This window comes from Aptenodytes forsteri, unplaced genomic scaffold (genome assembly GCF_000699145.1).
Source record: "Aptenodytes forsteri isolate BGI_AS27 unplaced genomic scaffold, ASM69914v1 Scaffold304, whole genome shotgun sequence".
Taxonomy (NCBI): Eukaryota; Metazoa; Chordata; class Aves; order Sphenisciformes; family Spheniscidae; genus Aptenodytes; species Aptenodytes forsteri.
The window spans coordinates 625,768-635,807 of NW_008794886.1; the positions used below are offsets into that span (position 1 = coordinate 625,768).

Genomic DNA, 10,040 nt, shown 5'->3' on the forward strand with positions numbered 1-10,040 from the left:
TGTATTTAGTCATGGGTTTCACTTCTAAATGTTTGCTCCTGAACAATTAATAACAATGTGTGTTTCTCTAGTGCTTTTCATTTCAAAGGATCTCCAAATGTTGTCAGACTACGTATTAGAGCTCTGGTCAGTCACTGCTGAGCGGGAGCCGTCACGAGGGTGGTCTGTGACAGCCCTTAGAAAGGACACAGCAGCACCACCCCGACCTTTGTTCACTGAGGCAGAGCTCGGCACCGTTTCTGGAACGAGCCAGCTCTGGTGACCTGCAGGGAGGTGTTTTGGCAGGGTGCAGCTGGGGGGTGTTACGCATGGCTGCGGGCAGGGGGGTGCAGCCGGGCATCCCTCCCGTGGGTGCTCACAGCGGCCGTACCCGGCTGAGCGCAGTGCTGGGTCACACATGTCTGTGTGGGCCGGTGGATTAGCTGCTGGCTCAGAGGTATCTATGCAGCGCCTAAGCGTGGTAGATCCTCTCACCCCTTGTTCTCCTCCTCCACGCACAGATCTGTGTGGAGCCCGGCCGGCCCAGGAGATCTGAAAGGTCACGGCAGAGGCACCCCAGGACATGCAGGAGCCTCGTTGTCTTACAAAGTCATACTTGGGTTCCCTCATCCCTCACGGCACTCAGGAGACACCGGTTCTCTCTCCCATGCTGGAGCTGTGACCGTCATGCTCCCCGAGCAGCACAGACCTCTCTGTGTCCCTCGCGCCGCCCTGCGCTGCTCTTCTGCCTGGCGTGTCCTCCGTGCCAGGCCACCCACCGACCTGCTGGCACCTGGCACTTGTTCTGATCTGCTGCCCCCATGGCAGCGGTGGCCACTTTGCCCCACACTTTCACCCCAACATCCCCACCTAACTGTAAAACTAAACTAAACCAAAAAACTCTGAATTAGAGCCCAAGATTTGAGAGCGAATTCTTACAAGGCTCTGAAATTTGAAGTTACAGCAGAAAGTGACCCAAAATCTCCGGTCTCGCTCTACCCTTTCAAGATGCAGCCACACAACACCTCCCACAGTAGCAAAGCCACAGTAAGCACGTCCCACCAGCATTACCGTTGGGTGGTTGCTGGGGGTCAGCGAGGTGCCAGTTCAGCAGGGAGCTCTGAGCTAAGGGGAACCCTTCTTTTGGAAAAGTTTTTCTGAACAGATCATCACAGTGATGCACTACAAGTCCATGTGGTGCTAGCACAGCTGGTGACGTTTCAAGCTGTAGCAGGAGGGACAAAGTGTCCTATCCTAACATACCCCCAGGGGAGTGTTCGTGTAGCTCCATCCTTCAGCTGGCTCGTGTCTCCCTGCCAGTGCCTGTGTTGGCAGTGCCAGCCTGGCTGCACTGGTGATCCACCTCTTGGTAGGTACCAAACTTGTAGTTACGACCGCAGTGTGGAATTAAATCTCTGGATCTTGCCCTGCTACACTGTTCTATCTCTCTGGATTTGGCCCCAAATGCATATTAAGGGCATTCCCTGGAGACCAGTGTCTCACATGTGGTCCCTTCTCCCTGCACTGCTCAGTCAGGAACCATGGGGTCCTGTGCTGAATGCACTTAGTTTAATTGCATTTGGGGACCCTTCTGAAATCAGGCACACCATGCCTAATATTCCTTAAAAGTGCTGACTGTGCATATCTTCAGTGACACTAGAGAACTTGGACGTTACCAGCTTTTAATGGCAGCCAGGCATGGCATCTCAAACAGCCTTCCCATGCCAGGCATTGGCCCTTTGCTGAGACCTGGTTTGGGGCCCAGCTGGCCCTCCCTCACCCAGGGTTGGTGGAGGGGCTGCTGGGTCTCTGCCTTCAGCCTCCTTTGGTCTCCCAGAGCCAGCAGCGAAAAGCACCTGTGACTCCACGCGGTGTCAGAACACAGCCCCCCCGCTGCCTGTCCTCTTTCCTTCCCTGGCCTCCCGTGTCCATCCAGATCACCGCGTACGGCTGATCTGCTGTTCTCCATGCAGCCTCCTGGCAGAGATGTCTAAGTACTCCTGGTTTCTAGGGGACACCCCTTCTCCATCCTCTGCCTCTCTTTAACCCCTCCTGTCCTCCACCACTGCTTTCCTTTGATTCCTGTGCTTCCAGTAGGCAGTGTGCTTCCCTCACCCCCGTCTCTCCCAGGAGCAGCAGACCCTGCCTAAGCTCCTACCCTGTGACATGATACTGCTGCATGTGACCTTTTGTAGAGAGCCCGTCGTCCTGCACCAGGGAAGTGCAGTCCATCCTCCTCTCCTTACCCACCCTGTGTTTGGCACTTTCAACTGTCCTGCAGAGTTAAATGTTCTCATTCTTTTTTCTGAAAGTCATGGCCTTTCATCTCTGAAATTTTTATGCTCCCAGTTGATGTCAAAGACTTGAAATATTTCCCAGGAAGTCAGCTGTAAATAGAATATTTAATGCTGTCAGCCACTCTCCTTCATTGTGAAAATTCCTCTCTTTTATGAAATTGCTGTAAATTCAGAAAATAATGTAAAAAGCAGTTAGATAAGCTTAGATGACCCATTTCAGGACATGTTTTCCAGTCCCTGGGCCTGTCTTGAGAACGACAGTACTACCTAAACCTCCCACAACAGCCACCCCTAAACACGGCAGTGCTGCTAAGGAGGAGTGAGGTGGGACCACGCTGGCGTGATTGCCGCTGCCCGCAGGGATGGCCCTTGAGCATCCCCTCAGGGGCTGAAGGGTGCTGCACCCCTTTGGCCAGGCTTTGTGAAAGCCCGGGTGATGCTGCAGCCAGAGCCCATTTCAGCCCCTCCACGGGGCATTTGGAGGACTAAAGGGCTGTGGCCTGACTTGTGCTGCAACTTTTTCTGTCATTCTTACATTTAGCTCTGCTTCAGAAAGGGTCGTGAGCCAAACTGAAGCTCTTGCCTAGAGCCGGAGGTGTCCTGGAGTTCCACAGGACTCGGGGACGATGAGGTGTCCTTGCAGGAGCCATCCACAAGCTGCCAGTGCCCCTCCAGGGGCTACAGGAGCTGCTGAAGCAGGCAGAGCAGCTTGCCTGCGGTAGCAAGTTTCATTGCTGGAGTTTCTAAGCACATGAAATTCTGAATTTACAGTAGTTACATCTAAGAGCAGGTAACTTCTCTTTGCATGTGGTGGCTGTAGAGCAGGCCCTGGTGCATTTCTCTTGCAGAGGTCTGTGAGGGTCCTGGCTGGGGACCCCAGGAACAGAAGACACAAACTGCTTTCTCCATAACTAACTCTGGCTGTATCTCCTTCTAAGACGGTCTTCCACAGGAGGACATTTGACAAGAGGGACTGAGAAAGAGGCCAAGAAATACTGAGAGTGAGAACATAAGGTCAGAGTTAAGGCAATCAATAGAGACGATATTTATTCCATCCTCCACACTCCTCGGGCCCTGTGTGACCGTCCAGGGCTGAGTGTGGTGAGGGAAGCTCTGCTGTGCTCACACACTGCGTGCTGTCAGAGGAAGGTTCTGCTCCCGAAGCAGTAGTGTGCCTGCTTGCTGACATACAGCCTTCTGCACAGTCCTCACCAAGACGCCGTAGCTCGGCGGTGACAGTGACAGCAGAGCAGAGTGACAACTTCCATTCGTAGTGTCCCATGGGAATAAGCGATGACCCTTGAGTTGGGGACACACGAACTTTGCTCCACTGGGAGCTACCCTGACCATTACTTTGACATAGCATCAGTCTCTGAAGGCTGACATGAGGCCAGCAGCAGCTATCTTCATGTTTCACATGAATGGGATCCTTGAAGATCCAGTGTCCCAACGCGCAGTAGCCTTTGCTAAGCTGAGCTGCAGGAGAGTGGCCCGACATCTTGGCGTCTCTCTGACTTGAACTTCCCAGCCACCCCCGGACAGAGCTCATGCAGCAGCAGATGCCGAGCAGTCATTCCACTGAGCAGGAGCAGTGCAAGGACCCCGCAGCTCAGAGCTGCTGCTGAACGCTGAAATGGATTCATTGTGTGACATCCATTACCACAATAAAGCTGATGCTAACTAATGAGAGGTGTACGTTTCTGATTAGTGATCCAGTGAGTCATAGCTAGTGATGCAAATGCCAGCTGAAGAACTGCATTAGTACCAGAGGGTGAACTCATGCGCTTCAGGGTGACTCACGCGTTAAATGTGCAACGTTAAACCCTGTGTTGAGATCGCATTCTTGTGCACTGTCCCCTTGTCCTGTGACTGGCCATGGCCATCCAGCCTCATCAGGCTTGTGTCATTCCTCATTGCGCATAGTCACACTCGGATCTCAACCTCCCACCTCTGCTGACGGGGTTGGTGTGATGCTGATCGGCCAGCCTTTAAAGCTAAATGTGAGCTCATGTTGACTCAAGCCAGAGCATCTGAAGTGTCAACATGGTTCCGGTTTGGGGCTCCAGCTAATGCAGCCAAGAACCTGGGTTAGAGGGTGCTTTGCAAAGGGTTTTGTTTGTTTGTTTGTTTGCTTGTTTGTTTATCTTTAAACAACAGCCGAACATGCCAAATGTATCATGTGAAGCAGAATTTTAGATGCAAAACTGAGTTTTTCAGGTGCTGTTCTGGAAACCCACAACTGCTTTGTATTTCTACAGATCTGAAAGAGAGAGAGAAGAAAAATAAGCCCTTTAGGCATTTAGCTCCTAGGGTAAAGCTACCTCTTTCTATATAAACTCATCAATTAATTCTGTTTCAGTTAAATGGTGTAACATTTCTGGTGCAAGCTTTCAGCCGCTGCAGATACAACCCCCTGTTTCCTTGTAGGCTTTTTGTCTCTTCATGGTGTCTAAACTCATGCACAAAGCAGAGCTGAGCTTGCTTTCCACAGTCAAGGGAATTGTCCATGGAGAGCTGATGAAAAGCTGGAGATTGGCATTGATGAGGCCAGCTGAGATCTGCACTTCTCGACGCCTTCCCTAGAGGGAGTTTGGGGCATATGGGAAGTTACTTGTACTACGCTGAGGTTTGGAGAGGAGGTGGCCTTCCAGCTGAGCAGCAGAGTCCCGGGCAGAGTGCCGGCAGCAGCCCCTGGCCTCAGTGTGCCAGGAGGCTGAAGCCCCTTAGCAGGCGACAGCAGCATCCTTTGGCAACGTCAAGCAGGGCGTCCCTGCAGCCCTGCCTGGAACAGCCGGGCTGCTAACAGCCACAACGCCTGCGGCTTCTGGAGACACGAGTCCCAGCTGGTGCTCGCAGCAGCATGCTGTCCTGCGAGCCCCCGAGCTCCCCTGAGCAGCCCACCTTTCCTCATGTGTCAGGTGCAGCCACCGAAGAGGAAGGCAAACCTGCAGTCCCATGATGGAGGCTTGGCAGGTCTCCATCCTGCTTTGCTGCGGCAGCTGGACTTAAAGATGCTTAATGCGTCTCTGTAGGTAACTGTAAAACTGCATCCTTCGCTCCATGGACTCCCCTTCCTGTGAGAGGAGGCTTCTGCTCATGGAGGCGTGCTGCAGTGGGGCCACTGGCACTGCAGCGGGGGCTCCCGGGCGGCAGGGGGGCTTGCCACGTGTTTTGCTGGCAGCTCAGAGCGGCATGCCGGAGGATGCTCTTCCCCCCTGGTTGCCATGGCATTTTCCCAGCGTTCACCGCAGGATGGCAGGCTGAGGATGGGGCACTCCTGAGCCTGGTCCACCTCTGCGGCTTTTCCACGTAGGCATGTCTCTGCAGACAGCAAGGGAGTGGGAAAGCACAGGCCGTTTAGAGATTAGCTGATGGAGGCTGGGTATTTGGAAAACATGGCAAGAGTTTCTAGAGGGTGCTGTGAAAATGCAGTAATTGAGAAAGCACCTACCGCAGGGAAACGTTCCCCTCGATCCGAGGTAACATACCGATCTAACACCAGCTCAATGCTTCCTGCCGCTGGTGGCCGGGGGCATCTGTTTTTGATGTTGACGTGCATTGCCTACAAGGAGACAGGGGCATTGTGGGTAGCAAGTCTCAGCATGTGTCCATGTCACAGCAAGCACAGCTGGCTTCACCTCATCTGGTCACTAACATCTACTAATCACAGCTCATCCACTCATCCCTCCGAGTGAGTAGAAGAGCAAACCGCGACTCTGCCTCATGCTTGTCCAGAGTGAGACTTGGGAAGAGCAGTGAGGGGTTGTCTAGACCTCGGTGAGAAGAGCTCTGGGTCCCACCAACATTGCGTCACTGCCGAAGTGGCCCAAAAGAGGGAGGAGTTAAAGCCTGCAGGGTTCACTCATTGCTGATTTTAGCTCCAGGAAGGTCCCATGATGCAGTTGTTTTATCACCCAAGCGCAGGAGAAGAGCTGTAAGGGCTGTTCCTTTCAGGGCTTTAGTGCACTAGAAGTGGACGTCACAGAAAAAGGGGTTTTCCTTTTGTATGGAGAAATACGAAGGGACCCATTCAAATTTCAGTTCTTTTGTCAACAAACAGGAGGCAAAGCAACTGCATGGAAAGAGGCCTGCATGCTACCTTGGAGCAGTTCTGTAGGCAATCTGCCACGGTTGCGCATACTCTCCAGTGAGAGCTTAGGAAGAGATTGGCTTGGAGAGTCCCAGGGGCAGCACAGGAGGAGACAAAGTCTCCTAACGATACTAGCCCTAAATTTCCTTTTCCTACAAAGAAGAGATCAGAAGAGAGCAAAGCAGGCTTGTTGCAACGAGAGATGTAACATTTAGCTAAGGCGTAAGCAGCTCTTACATCCATAATGCTCTGACCCTGCCAGAACCTTGTTGTTGTAAACGTTTACTGACACCCAGGTTTGCTCCCGATTCTCCTTGTTCCACGACGGAGCACAGGCAGGCGAGAGCTCATGGCTGAAAGACTCGCAGTCCAGTTACAGCACCATCTGCAAAATTGCCCAAGAAAAAACATAGCTGGAGGCCGAGACCCTCTTGTATGGCGAAGCATGAGAGGGAGAGTGTTCAAAGTGAGTTTAGAAGTCCTCTTGCTCTTCTACATCACTCCTCGAGCATAGCAGGTTGGTCACCATGACACAGCCGGGACACCATCCCTGGAGGTGCCTGCCATTCCCCAGGGGATAACCACGTGTCCCTCTCGGCTGGCCGGCCCACCCTGGGGCTGCCCAAATGCCTCCACTGCAAGCTGTGCAGCACTGGGCTAGATCCTCTGGCTGAAACAGCCCAGTCTTCACTTGACCCTGCTATTAGTGACCCGCAGCAGCTACCCGACAGTGCTTTCCACCTGCAGTCCCCTGTTTGGCCAAGCAAACCCTGCCTGGAGCGGTACAGCTGCCTGACCGAGGCGGCCATGCTCTCTGCAGGGCTCCTGGCCATTTCTTCCCATTCTGTGTGCAGCCGCTTCGCCTGCAGAAAAGGGATGAAACTCTGAAGGAAAGCAGTGATCATCTGATGTTTGTAGCCACCGTGCCAAACCCAACCATTGCTGACAGTCCCTGATACAGCGAGGGGCCTGGCACTGCAGATGAGGGAGACAAGGAGTCTCTGCTCGGAGGAGGGGGCTATGTCATCTGGGTGAGATGAGGCCTCTCGCTCCCTCCCCATAGCCACAGTTGAGGGATTTCGCGATGCACAAGAAGAAAGTTTAGAAAGCTCAGAAGAGCAGCCCAGCACCCAGGCAGCGGGTGCAAGGTCTCTCTTGCCCCGGCGAGGAGATGCAATGTGTCCCACCTGCTCACTGGAGAGCAAATGTTGAATTTTTTTCCTCTGCCAGCCTAGGGCAAGTCCTTTGGCACAGCACAGACCTCAGCAAGGGATTCAAGCAAACTTCCGTACCAGAGGAACTGTGATTATCCCCTCTGGGAAACACTAACTCACTTGCAAGGCCCTAATATGCCATTGACCTTTAGCTGTAGCTGTTATTCTCACAGTCATGAAAGCGAAACACTTAACACAGCTATTGGGTAAAGTCAGAAAAGATGTTGAACTGTATTTGCCGCTCTTTCTTGTTCTTGCTGTGGGGCATTTTTTCTCATGCATATGTTGTTTCCTTCCCCTCCCTCTTCTGCCCTTCCCCAATCTCTGTCCTGTCCCTTCCCTGTCTCTTCCCCTCCTCCTCCCTCTCCTTCCAGCTGTTACAAATAGCACTGTCGAATCCTTCAGGCTTTGGCTGTCAAATTCATGCAATTATGAATGTCCCATTTCCTGTAGTAAACACACAGACGTAACCTCAGCTGGTGTGGAACGTCCCGACCTTCACTGGCCCCAAAAGCCCCGTGTCAGCCATTTCCTGGGTCCCCTCACTGCCCCTGGGAACGCCCCAGCCCAGATGGCAAAGCCTTTCTGTCCGGTGCTCCTGGCGCTGCGGGGCCTGCCCCATCCCCGGCACAGGGCACCGCTGTGCTGTGCACGCCATCGCCGGAGCCCCCAGGCCCGCACGGCACCGGAGGCCCTGATGAGGTGCCCGGGCCTCGCGGCGTGGCTGGGCTCCTGCGGTACCACTCGGCCTTGGCCCCGTGCCGGCCTCGGGCCACGTGATGAAGTTTGTTTGCTCTTCTCCGTCTTGTTGCTGCCCCGGACCGGAGCTAACATTCTCTCTCATTGCCTCTCTTCCTGCTCTCCATCTGCATGTCCACGCTGCTCTGTCTAGAACCGCCTCTGGCCTCCGGAGGGTGGGCGAGTTGTGTAAGTGAGCATGTTCTCATCCCATAGCAAACTCACTTTGTCTCCCCGCGCCCGTGCTGGTCCTGCTCCCTGCTCTCCCGCTGCCCCGGCTGGCTGAGAGCAGGCAGCGGCGCCTGCTCTGGCATGTGAGTGTCCCCCTCCCGCCCTGGTGTGCCCCGGTAGCATGTCCGTGTCCCTGTGCTGTGATGTTATGTGCTGCTGCTCGTAGGTGACAACTGAGGAAATTCCCTCGGGCTTCTATGGGATTCATACTGTGGCCCGGACGAGACCAGTTGCCCCCGTCACGGCTGTCCAGGGGTTCATCCAGCAAGGGCTGTGCAGGGGCAGGGCCCCCTTGGCGCAACTCAGCCCCATGGGGAGGGACCCCAACAAGGGTGGGGCTGAGCTGGCTGCCACCCCAGGAGGCAGCATCCCCTTTCTGAGCCCCAGCAGCTCCCCCCGTGCAATTGATGCACAAGGCTCCCCCTTCCCTGCAGCTTCATGACTTCCCAGTCATGGGGTGTCCCTAGGTCACCTTCCGGAGTAAAAATCCCATGAGACAGAGGAGGCAGCATCTTACTCTCTTGCTACCCTGAGATCATACAGCCGTCCCAGGCAGGGGTTCAGCTGACCAGAGGGGGGGGCCTGGAGGAGACCAGCAGGGCAGTGCTGCCTTCCGGCAGGTACCTCAGAGCTGCAGGAGCTCCAGCCTGGTGACCCACAGGGTGACTCACGGTGTCTCCAGGGAAGTTACTGTTGGCACAAACTTAAACCATGGATAAGCTTTTACCTGAGACAGCTGTAGGGAAATCAGGGTACAGAAAACTGATGCCCCTTCTCCCAAACTGGTTCATGACTGCCGCTGGAGGAGTCCTTGCTGGCATAGCTCCTTGGCCCACAACCCCAGCAGGTCTCAGTGTCCTTGCTGGCATAGCTCCTTGGCTATGTCCCCAGCAGGTCTCAGTTGCTACCAGAGCTGCTGGAATCTCTTTGCAAGCCCACGGCTGATGAGCTGTGTGTATTCACCAGGCTGGACCCAGGCAGTGAGACCCTGAGAGAGGCCATTCCTGTCTGCATGAGGTCACTTGGGCTGAGTGGCAGGATCCCTCTCCCTTGCCAAGAGGTGACCTGCAGGCCTGGGTGGGCACTGGAGGGTCTGAGCTGTGGCACATGCCCCTGATCCAGGTGCCCACCAGGCGAATTTCCCCAGTGTGCATGGCCAGCTGTGTGGTCTTGGTTGTGCTTCTTCTGTGTTTGTCTGTCTGTCCTGTTTTTTTTTACCCGTAGTGTGTATGAAACTAGCTAGCTACATCTGTGTCGCTTCCATGTGTGAACGCAACCCCAGAGCCCATGCAGAGCTCTGGGCAGTCTCGTGTTTGATTTTACTTGTCATTTTCTGCCAAGTGCTGAATTTCCAAGTCTGCATCCCCTTCCCAGTGCCCAGCTGGACAGGGCCAGTCCTGGGAGAGCAGAACGGCAGCGCTAGGAAACTCCTCTTGCCAGATGCCCTGTACCACCGCTGGGCTGGCGGGGGCGGCCCGGACACCTTTCACA

At 54.4% G+C, this 10,040-nt stretch overlaps 1 protein-coding gene across 1 annotated transcript in view; it reads left to right on the top strand.

Moving 5' to 3' along the window:
* Window positions 1-10,040, top strand: part of SHANK3 (SH3 and multiple ankyrin repeat domains 3) — a 309,446-nt gene that overhangs the window by 283,718 nt on the left and 15,688 nt on the right. The window lies entirely within an intron of this gene.